At 44.7% G+C, this 11,108-nt stretch overlaps 1 long non-coding RNA gene across 1 annotated transcript in view; it reads left to right on the top strand.

Annotated features, from left to right (window-relative positions):
- The first annotated feature begins 492 nt into the window (after positions 1-492).
- LOC123377035 overlaps positions 493-11,108 on the top strand; it is a 58,592-nt gene continuing 47,976 nt past the window's right edge. The window contains exons 1-3 of the long non-coding RNA XR_006582044.1: positions 493-738; positions 3,263-3,315; positions 3,412-3,476. This is a non-coding gene — a long non-coding RNA (uncharacterized LOC123377035). The remainder of the gene's footprint in view (positions 739-3,262; positions 3,316-3,411; positions 3,477-11,108) is intronic.

Raw genomic sequence — 11,108 nt, 5'->3', positions numbered from 1 at the left:
TGTGATAATTTCTAGTGCTCTTGCTGACATTGAACATCTTGCTCACTTTGCACCAGAGGTTAAGCAGGATCCTCCTGTGTTCCTCTGACTGGCCAGCAGGACTCCTGGTTACTGCTAGCTATAGTTCACTCATTTGAGGATTAACTATATTACAAGTTGAGCAGTCCATATGGAAATGAAGGTTTAAACACCAAGCAGCTGCATTTGGATGAAGAGATTGCTTCTGGTTCCTGGGAATCGGATGGGAAGTTTTGGGGTGGCAGGACTGGGAAACGCTGGCTTAGGAGATTGTGGGCTAGTGTTGGTGGACTATCCAGACCCGAGTCTAGCAACCAGGACTTGAGCTGCATCCACACTACAAAATGCTTGGGTCTGAACCTGTGTCAGAGTGGGGGCTTGGGTTCATACCTATACCCTTGTGTGACGGGGTCTGCTTACCCAGCACTAGCCCAGACAGGGTTAAGACCATGGTATTGAAAACGGAAGTCCCGCCTCCCTGGCAAGACTGGGCATGCTCCAAGTGCTCTAGTAGTATAAAAGGAGGGAGACCAGCTCATTCTGGGTGGGAGGCTGCAGGAGAAGGACTTGCCAGCCACAGCCTCTGACTGCACCGGGAATTGAAGCCGTCCATGGCCCGCCTGCACCCCGGCGACTAGAGGAAACCCTGGAGACGACTGGCCCTGTTGAACACAGAGGACACCGCGGACCCGAGATCTCATGGAAAACCCCAAGACTCTGGTAGGAAGTGACCCAGGGAGGGTGACGGAGTGGTATCTCCCGCCTGGGGAAACTCAGCATGTTTCGGTAGGAAACCCCCGCTGAGTTAGGGGCCTGGTGGAGTTGGGTGGGCACGGGCCCCCCTACCAGGGGTGCCCCAACGCTATAGACTCTGGCCACTAGGCCATGCTGCCTGGCAACAAAAGGCTGCTTTATGGATTCCGGCCGTTAGGCCCCACTGCCCTGTAGCCAAGGGCGGCTCTATAGACTCTGGCCATTAGGACATACTACCCTGCACCGAAGGGTGGTGCTACAGACTCTGGTCACTAGGCCACACCGCCCTGCACCGAAGGGTGGTGCTCAGGGGCGGCTCTAGGATTTCTGCCACCCCAAGCAGGGCGGCACGCCGCAGGGGGCGCTCTGGCGGTCGCCGGTCCCGCGGCTCCGGTGGACCTCCCGCAGATGTGCCTGTGGAGGGTCCGCTGGTCCCGTGGCTACGGTGGGCCTCCGCAGGCATGCCTGCGGACGCTCCACCGAAGCCGTGGGACCAGCGGACCCTCCACAGGCACGTCTGCGGGAGGTCTACCGGAGCTGCAGGACCAGCGGACCTTCCGCAGGCATGCCTGTGGGAGGTCCACCGGAGCCGCCTGCCGCCCTCCCGCGGGACGCCGCCCCAAGCGCACTCTTGGCGCGCTGAGGTCTGGAGCCGGCCCTGGTGGTGCTACAGACTCTGGTCACTAGGCCACGCCGCCCTGCACTGAAGGGTGGCCCTATAGACTCTGGTCGCTAGGCCACGCTGCCCTGACCCTAGGGGTGTGGACCATCACACCTTGGCAGGGTCCATGTGCCTGCCTTTTGAAGTCAGAGTGATTTGTGCCTGGATGGAAGGGAGGAGTCAGAGCCCGAGTTTACTATGAAGTGCAGAGATACCCAAAGACCCTGACTGGTGCTAATGGATAACGATTGCAGGATCAGGAGCCAATAATGGTAAAACTGGTAAATGTTCAGTAAAACTGGTGCTTAATTGGCAAACAAATTACTGCTTGTGAATGACTGTTTCAATACTAATGAAATAATAATGCCCAGATGTAAGGAAAATCAATAAAATATGTATTATTTAACAGTGTTTATTAAACTATGTAATTATTCGCTAATATTCAAATATCTTAGTGGTGTATTATCAGTATTTGTAATAGAATTATTTATAGGTGTGACAAACTACTTGTTTTAAAATGAGGAAGTAAATTATTATTTTTGACAGTAGAATATTTGGTTAAACAAAAGAATGTTTCTGAGGCACAGTTTGTCACACTGATACAAATCAAAAATATTTAGAGGCTAAATCAGCCTAGAGGAGATGCATGCAAGGAGAAATGAGCTCCATAACTCTGAATGGACAAGTAAAGAATTAGAAACATATATATGATCATGAGTAACCTAAGAATGGATGTGTTCCCCAGTAACTAAGTCTTGATGAAATCTGGAATAGCAAATTATAGAGAAATGTGATCATTTGAAGAGAAGACATTTTTGTCTGTTTACCCAGAAGTCATTACTATTCCAGTCAGTTAACGGAATAAAAAATTACAGTACTTACCTTAGGCCCAGTCCTGTTCCTGATTCATAGCCCACTGAAGTCATGGCATAACTCCTAGTGAGTTCAATAGGCTTTGGGTAGGACCCTAATCAACGGCAAAATTCCTATTGCTTTCCATAGAACTTCCATAGAATTATCAGGGCCAGACTCAAGAGGAATATTTGCCTTCTGTGAAAGATAAGGGTAGTTAGATTCATTGCTCGCCACCCAAAATTCCTAGTAGGTTATTTCCTGTGTTTAGATTTTTGCTTTTTTGCGTGTAAGTCATTAAAAATGAGCAATCTAAAACATTTAAAAGCAGCAATTTGCAAGGAAGACTAATTGTTCAAATTGGATTTCAGCAATGCCTTTCTGAATTTTCAAATGATGCAGTAAGATTAAAAATTCATGATCTGAAACTGAGAAATGCCTGGAAATGTAATATAATACATGGCAAGTGAATAGCGTGGCTCTGAGAAAGCTACATTACATTATTATTAAGACTAATCTATTTTCACTGTATGAAATCTTAATGTGATCAGAAGAATGTGATTCCTGCAGTCTATTGGCTTTGGGACTGCAAATTTCTTTCAGATAATTAAAGTCAGTTGGTCCTGGATATGGCTATAAGCAAGACTATAACCACCTGAGAGTACATTCTCTGTGAAACAACTACATAAAGCCCAGGCATAGCAGATCTGAGTGTCACACCCAGATTTTTTAAAACAACTTTCTTTTCAGGGCCCAGCTGGTATACCCTCCATCTTTGTGGCTGACCCCTTCAGATTTCCCAAATTCCTAGGCTGAGTATGGCCAAACCTCAAATTCTTTAACAGCAAATAAATGACTTAACTGGTCTCCCCTATCGCTTGCTTGGTGTGAAACAATTAGAATGGGTTTAGTTCCAACATGTTAGTGAATTCAGAGTGTACTCCTATTGCAAACACCAAAAGATTTGTTTTTCTTTAGCCTCTCTTCAGAACCTTTAAAACTCCTTTCTGTGGAAAAACAGGCCTCCCTGTGTAAGTATAAAGCAATTTCTTAAAGAATAAAATTTGGGTGGGTGGTTGTGTAATTTGCCCAACTTTCATAATTACCAGCTATCTTTTATACTCCAGCAAGGCATGCCGAGTGGTGATGTTCTCATGATGGGCTCTGACTACAAAGCACAATCAAGCCCCCAGTGAGTAAGGCAATGTGTCTTTCCTTAAATACCATAATCTTGTTTAATGTGATTAACTCCTCGCTCCAGTACAATACCTTAATATTAACTGGTAAAACTTTTAGTTCATCACTTCCTGCCCCCTCTTCAGAGGAATGTGGTGGGTAGCAGGGGTTGGTGACCTGGTCTCCCCCGCACCCTTGAATATTAGAGAGGCTTCTCAGCACCCTAATATGCTGTTTAGCACCATCCAGCACCCAGAATCTAGAGGACAGGGGAGGCTGTTGTTCTCCATCCCCAAATAACTAAATCTAGCACAGGTAAGCTTGGGGCATAGAAGAGGTGGATACAGGGCTTGTTGGGGGAAGGGAAGGAGGCTTGCTGGTGAGAGCTAAGTACTCTGTTTGTACAAAAGGTCCCTCATATATTGACTAAACTTGGCAGCATCGGCACGGATTCAGTTGGAGGAGGTTTGATAGGAAATGTATTACTGTGTAGTTCCAATATAGTATAGATCAGTCTTACCTGAAGTGGCTCTGTTTGCTGTAGGGTTTGTTTGGCTGGGTCATGCTGTTCAATTTAAACTCTTCAGCCATGAGCAGAACTTTTCAGAGAGGATGGGGAGATGCTCCTTTAGGCTGATGACTATCCCCCATTTGGAACATTGTCAGTTGAAGGCCAGATGTTACACAAAAGGTTTGTTACTGCAAGGCCAATATGTTTGCCCTGGCTCAGGCACTTCATAATTTTCAACTGTAGAAAAACTAACAGTTTCTGTCGGCTTTGAATGCAAATTAAATCAGAGCACATCCACACAAAGGAAGATGAGTGCAGCAGCCACACAAGTAGATTTATATGACAGTAACAACTCAGCCAACAGATTTTTTTAGAGTAAAAATTGTACTAAAAGTCTAGTAATTCAATGCATGAAAACTGTGTGTGTTAAGAAACAAAGCATGAGTTGGGGTGGCATAGAGCTGCACTACTTCAGGGGGGCCTCAGGATGCCATAATTCCTCCCCCCAGGGTATGGGAAGTCGATTCCTAGGCTCTATGATAATATAAGTAATTATGCAATTTTTCTTTCCATCTCTTGTTCACTACAGCGTGCTTGGTCCTCCCTGGGCCAGCTCCAAAATCCATTCAAGTCGAGAGAGGTCTTTTCCCATTGACTCTGTAGGGCTCTGGATCAGACCCCTCATGGGCTGGAGCTATGACCTTCCATCACCCCTGCCCTTCCTGCTCAGCTGTGGCTCAGAGGGAGAGGAGCTAGACACTGGGTTTGCATTCAAGCTGTCTCCTGCTCTGATCCTGAGAGCCCTCGATCAGATAACATAAAGGAAATCTTGAATGGAAAAAGTCTGTCTTGGGCACAGTCTGAAAAGAGAAAACACTTAAAACTCACTGTGCAAGTGCTGTTCTCCCCAATTTTCCTCTCAGTCTCTGGGATTCTTCTTTAGATAAAAATGCTTTTAAAAGAGGAGTTTTGACATTTTCCCCTTTCTCATCTCTTATTTGCTTCGTGAAAGAGAATAAAAGTCTTCAAGGTAATGGTCTGTAACTTAACCCATGAACCTCATCTCCTGTCTCACTGATGCTTTTTAGTTGAAAAAAGGATTCCAATCTTCTGTGTTCAGTTGTATTGCTTTATTCTACATGTCCATCTGCCACTGACTTCCAGAGCCACCTTCCTAGTGCAGAAAGTGTGTTTAGGAGACAACTTTTTGCTGTACATGTCTGGGGGCTAGATTGCAGGGCCGCCCAGAGGGGCGGGCAAGTGGGGCAATTTTTCCCAGGCCCCGCAGGGGCCCCCACAAGAGTTTTTTGGGGCCCCTGGAGCAGGGTCCTTCACTCACTCCAGGGGCCCTGGAAAACTCTTGCGGGGCCTGGGCCCCTGGAGCTTCTTCCACTCTGGGTCTTCGGCGGCGGGGGGTCCTTCCGCTCCGGGACCCGCCGTCGAAGTGCCCCAAAGACCCATGTATGCCACTACAACTGGTCTATATCAGTGGTCAACTGTACTTCCTCTTCTGCACTGGTACAGCAACAGTAGCTGGTGCATTGAAGAGGTGGACCCTTTCCTAACCCTGTTTGCCCACCCACCTGTGTCTGTAGTCTCAGCTGAAGATCGCTATACACAGAACTAGCCATATTTCGAATCTTGACAATGTAATTATTTTCATAATGCCAACAGGCCAGCTCTGAATGAAGGGTCTTCCTTGTCAGTGTCTCTACTACCTCTCTCTGTCTCACAAATATCACTGTATGGAAAAAGGATAGTGCAAGGCTGTAAGTGGAACATAGGAGTAAGTTCTATACAACTATTATTACACTCCCCTTTCCTGCATGACAGCTTAACTCTTTGTGCCGGCCAGAGTTCTGTCTATTCAGGACAATTTGGAAAGCACTATGTAGAGTCAAACCCGGGGCTACCGTATTCAAACCCCTGCATTTAGGTGTTAGGAACAGCTTCCAGAAGCCCACAACTGCTTGATCTTTTTAAAAATCTATCTATCTAGGTATTTATATAGATCCCATTACTGTACTATCTGAGCACTTCACAATGTTTACTACATTTATCCTCTCAACACACTGAGGTAGATAGGGAAGTGCTATTATCTTCATAGGGAACTGAGGTACACAGAGGCTAAGTGACTTGTCCAAGGTCACACACAGTCTGTTGCAGGCCCAAGACTTGAACCCAGGTCTCCAAAGTCCTAGGGTTGTGCCCTAACTATTGGATCATCTTTCCTCTCACTAAACAAATACATTTAATACAACAAAAGCGTAAACAGGGTTTGAAATGTGTCTTAACACACTTAAACAACAGCTATTAGGCAGTAAATCTGCGAGTGTTCTTCCCATTGAGACTTCCACAATCTCTTCTACGGTCACTGCCATGCACGCTCGTGGAGTGAAAGTTCGGTTTGTACCAGCTGCATTACAATATTAGCACATACGCATAAACTCGTTCCTTCCCCCTCCAAACTTTCAGGGATGATTTGTCGGTCCACAGTGTGCCCTAATACGTTGTGTGTGTCACCCAGATTCTTAACTGCAGCATCTCAGTCCAAAATCCAAACACTTCCACCTTATCAGCAAACAAATCTGGTGGCTCCTTCTACCAGGCAGTGTCCTTTGTTGATAGGTGATTTGCTGTCCTCAGCTTGTATGGTCAGATAGGCTTTTAGACCAAGCCTGGAGTAAATGCCTCTCATACTTAGTATTTACCATAACCCTTTTGGATGTTTCTGAGCCCTTCCAGCCAAGTTCCTCTGCCTTGCTCCCTGCACATGTGCAGAAACTAATACAGATCATTCAGACATAACCATGACTCATCTCTGCTGCTCTTCTCCCTTTCTTTGGACTTAAAAACAAACTACAGCAATATAAATCATGTAGTTTACACAAGCTGTTTTGTCTTCAACCTCAACCTGGACTCTGCCTGGGCAATTTTCCGCCAATAGAGCCACCACAGAAGATGTCTGTTGTCTCTGGAGACTTCCTTAGCCCCATCAGACATCTTTCCTGCGTATACTGTTCCACTGGCTCTTGATGGAGGACCTCAGATATACTCTTTTTGGGATAGGGGCCACTGCATCACCACAGGCACCTTGAAGTAACTTCCTCTTTCCATATCCACAGCACATATCCCTTTCCCCTCTCTTTTCCTCTAAGGGGTTGGACATATCACAAGTCCAAACAGACAGAGGCCTAAGAGCTCATTGAAAACTCCTTACCTCAGCTGCCTGGAGCGCCCGGGGAACCTAAAAATAAATAAATAATACCTAAACAGAATAGCACTTTACATGTTGGAAGCACACTCTGCTCTAACAGTGTTGCCAACTCATGATTTTATCATGAGCCTCGCAATGTATTTTTTTCTTAAAGCCTTAACTGCTTGTCTTGTGATTTGTGAGAATCTTAGCTTTTTAAAGAAAGTTTCTAGCCTTCAGGGTTGCAGAGCAAAACTTGAAAACACAATCCCTAACAACTCAAAACGCAGAAGGCAAATAAAAAGAACCCAGAAATTTTGCCTTAAAAATCATGAGATTTTTAAAAATATCTCATAAATTTGGGGCTGTCTGACTCATTGTTTTTGAATGCTTAGGGTTGGCAATTGGCATACTGTATCTTTATTGCCCATTAAATCAAATAGTTCCCTGTAATTCTTCTGTGGACTTGTTTGATGCTTCTGTATAATATTGAGGAGATTGGGGTATTCCAACTCCTGTCCCTCTTGTTTTTATGAATGTACATATTTCTGTTCTAGATCTAATAGCTTGTATGGATGAAGTGAAGTGCACTAGAGTAATTGTGTATTTGAACAGCATATAGTCTTTCATTTAAAAAAAAACATTTGAGGAAAACAAAAGTGGTTCAAACTGTTCACCGATGCAGACAGCATATGGTCATTTTTATTTGGCAGCTGGTCGAACGGCACAGCTACTGCTGAAATTTAATTGTTCAAATGTACTTCTACTTGTTTGCCACTAGACATTACTAAAAATGTTTCACGTTTCCTGGAGAAATGCCTCAAGATACCTTCAATGCTGTTATAATTTCTATTGGCCAACGAAATCAGTTTATTTTTTCCCCATCTTTGTTTATTTCTAGCAGGAATGAGGCAATTGTTGCTGGCTGAAAAACAGCCAAATGAATGATTTCTCGTTCTACAGTACATTGGGCTGGAGCGAAACAACACCCCACATCAAAGCAGTATACCGTGGGACCTAATTATAAGGAACTTTGTTTGATTCTCACTCCCTTATTGATCAATTGGTCAGTGGTACATTTAATTAGAATAGCTTCTCCAAAGTTGCTGTGAGTTTTTTACTCTTTGACATTTCATAATCATGACTAGAAAAGGGATGAGTGAATGTACTGTGGAGTTGTTTAACAGGTGCTTGTTAAATGTACTGTAATTATTTGATGTTCTAGATGGCCTTGTTTTCCAGGGCTGAGGTCTCAGCTGTTCATCCTTGTGTGTTAATACAGTTATATGCAAAGGCCCAGCTGGCTAATCTGAACATGGCTCTGGAAAGTCGGTCCGCACAGACATATTCTGATGCATTTCTATAAAGTTGAGAGTGAAGGTCAAACTTTAGGTCCCGTAAGAGGGTGCAGTTCCATCAACAGCAGTGGAGTTGCAGTTGCTTATACCAGGCCTGGACTGAAGCCTGAGAATGGGTCAATATCTTCCCAAAGCAGCTACCTTGTGTGTACCCAGTCTGGCTTGTCTGTTTACATGTTACTGAACAACCATTTCTGTCATACACTCTTACTCTTGGGAATGGGATTCCACCGGCACATAGGGAGTTCTGGATCTCCACAGGCCAATGCTCTTGGACCTGGCTCCTGGCAACAGTGGTTCAAGGCCTACCAGACACCCACATAAGCCAGAAAATATGGGAGACTTTCAGCCTGGAATCTCTCCTCTTAGCCTTGCACCTTGAGTGAACAAGGGAAGTTTTTTCAGGACTACAAGATGCCTCCGTCCTGCCCTCTTAGGGAGTTGTCTTCACTGCAAAATTATTCAGATTGTGAAAAATCAAGTTAGCTGATGTAATTGTGAAGAATTTGTCACATTCTGGGGTGCAGTTCAGACCAGTGAAGGGCTGTGCCACTGCCTGCCCTGTAACCCCAAATGCCTGAAAATGCTCCACTGCTATAGCTATCTTGTCTGGTCACTTCCAGCCAGCAGACAAGCATGCACTGAGCGTCTGTGTGAAGCAGCTCTGAATCCAGCAGCCTGCTTGTTAAAGCACTGCCATACTCTGGCCTCCACCAGCCTTGGTTACACCTGGGAAGATAACCCCAGCATCCCCCAGTCTCAGATTAGATTATCCCCAAACTGTTTTCTCTGCAATGACCAGCCCTCTCTTGGACAATTCAGAGAGAGATGAAGGTTTGTTTGTTTCTTTCAAGATACAATACCCAGCAGCTTGCCCCATTAACTGGAATTGCCATTCACTTTAAATCAAACACAGCACTGCGTTGGTTTAGATTAAAATCAAAACAAGTTTATTAACAAAAGGATATAGGATTTTAAGTGAATTTTCAAGCATAAAGGTTGGAGTTAGAAATGATTAGAAGCAAATAAAAGTGATACATGCTTTCCAGAGCTAATACTTAACAAAAGAAGCTACAGCCTTGTTGAAGGCAGTGTCCTTTCCAATCTACCTCTCCGCAAGATGCCTGACTATGCCTCGCATCAGAATCTTCCACCAAGTCTCCCACCAAGTCCAAAGTGCTTGATTCCTTAGGTGAAAGATAACTAAGGGTTCTTTGCCTCTCTCTTTTATACTCTCTGAAGTGGATTTTTCTGAAGGTTCCTCCCTTCCCCCAAAGTAAAGTTCATGCTGTGAGAAGGCAACATGGAGTCTTCTGGCACAGAAAGTTCCATGCTGGTTTCAACCTTCCCATTGATGTTTGCTAAAATGTAAATTGATCTGTTTCCTGCAATCTCCTCCCCCTGCTGTTATGCTGAGCGGTTGCCTCCTTCCTTTGTAGGCATGATGGTTTTGTTAACCTTCTATGTAAATTGTCTTCCCGTTGTCGCTTAATGTACCTTGCAAATACCTTTCAGGTGGCAGAACCACATTCCTTTGTTTAGGGTGGAGTAACTTTAGCTGTGCCCAGCAGATACACTTCGATAACATAATTTCCAACATGTCTGTCATCTTGAATTTGTTCTCTGTACATACCCCACACCACACAATATTAATGATCAGTATGTTGTTCGCTCTCTATTGATTTCTTACGTGACACCGTCTGGATAACAGGGTACAACATTAGTGAGTTGGGGCACACTGAATGTATCAGACCAGCTGAAACTTACTACCAGATAACAGCGAGCATCTTGCCCTCTTGCACTGAGATGCTGTTAGGGTCACAGAATTACCATTCTGACCACAGCTTCTGTACAACTGCGTAATGTAGAGCAACCTTATGTGTTATTGCTGGCCATGGATGCAGAGCGCATGAAGGCATGGGTTAGATTAGGAAATAATCAGTGGTGGTACTCTCCCAAATTCCAACCACAAACCAAGCTCTGCCTGCTCAAGAAGCCAAAATAAGATGCCACATGCAGCAAGGTGTGCAGATCTTCATAACGTGGTTCCTCCTCTTCTTTTTTTTTATGTGCTGGATCAGCAGCAATATAGTTAATAATTGTGCCATTTCACTGTCATGCTTGTCCTTCGCTGCTAGCATCGCTGAAGGTGAATGAAAACACACCATAACTTTCTTAGAGCTTTTTGGCCAGATCCTCAGCTGAAATCAATGGAATTAAGCTGATTTACACCAGCTGAGCATTTGACCCATTTTGTCAGGCTTTCTGCATACGCTAGCTGACCTCACTGCACTGCTGACAGTGTATTCATACTTCAAAGTTCTTTTTTCTTTTGCAGCCAGAAGTGCTAGAAATCTTCTTTTTTTTTTTAATTAAAAATTAATTCTGGAGCAAAAGATGGCAGCAATCACGGAAACGATCCAGGTCACTTAGCTGCTACAAACCTGGGCCCAGGGACTCCATGGCTACCAGCCTCTACCACAGCAACATGATCCTGCAGGAGGCTTCCCAATGAGTGTGCAAGGGTACCTAGCAGGAGAAGCATTTGCTATGCAAGGTGGGGGAGAGGAAGAAGGAGTGACT

Source organism: Mauremys mutica, chromosome 9 (genome assembly GCF_020497125.1).
Source record: "Mauremys mutica isolate MM-2020 ecotype Southern chromosome 9, ASM2049712v1, whole genome shotgun sequence".
NCBI classification, from domain to species: Eukaryota; Metazoa; Chordata; order Testudines; family Geoemydidae; genus Mauremys; species Mauremys mutica.
The sequence above is the reverse complement of the archived record's forward strand: the minus strand, read 5'-3'. Positions and strand labels throughout refer to the sequence as shown.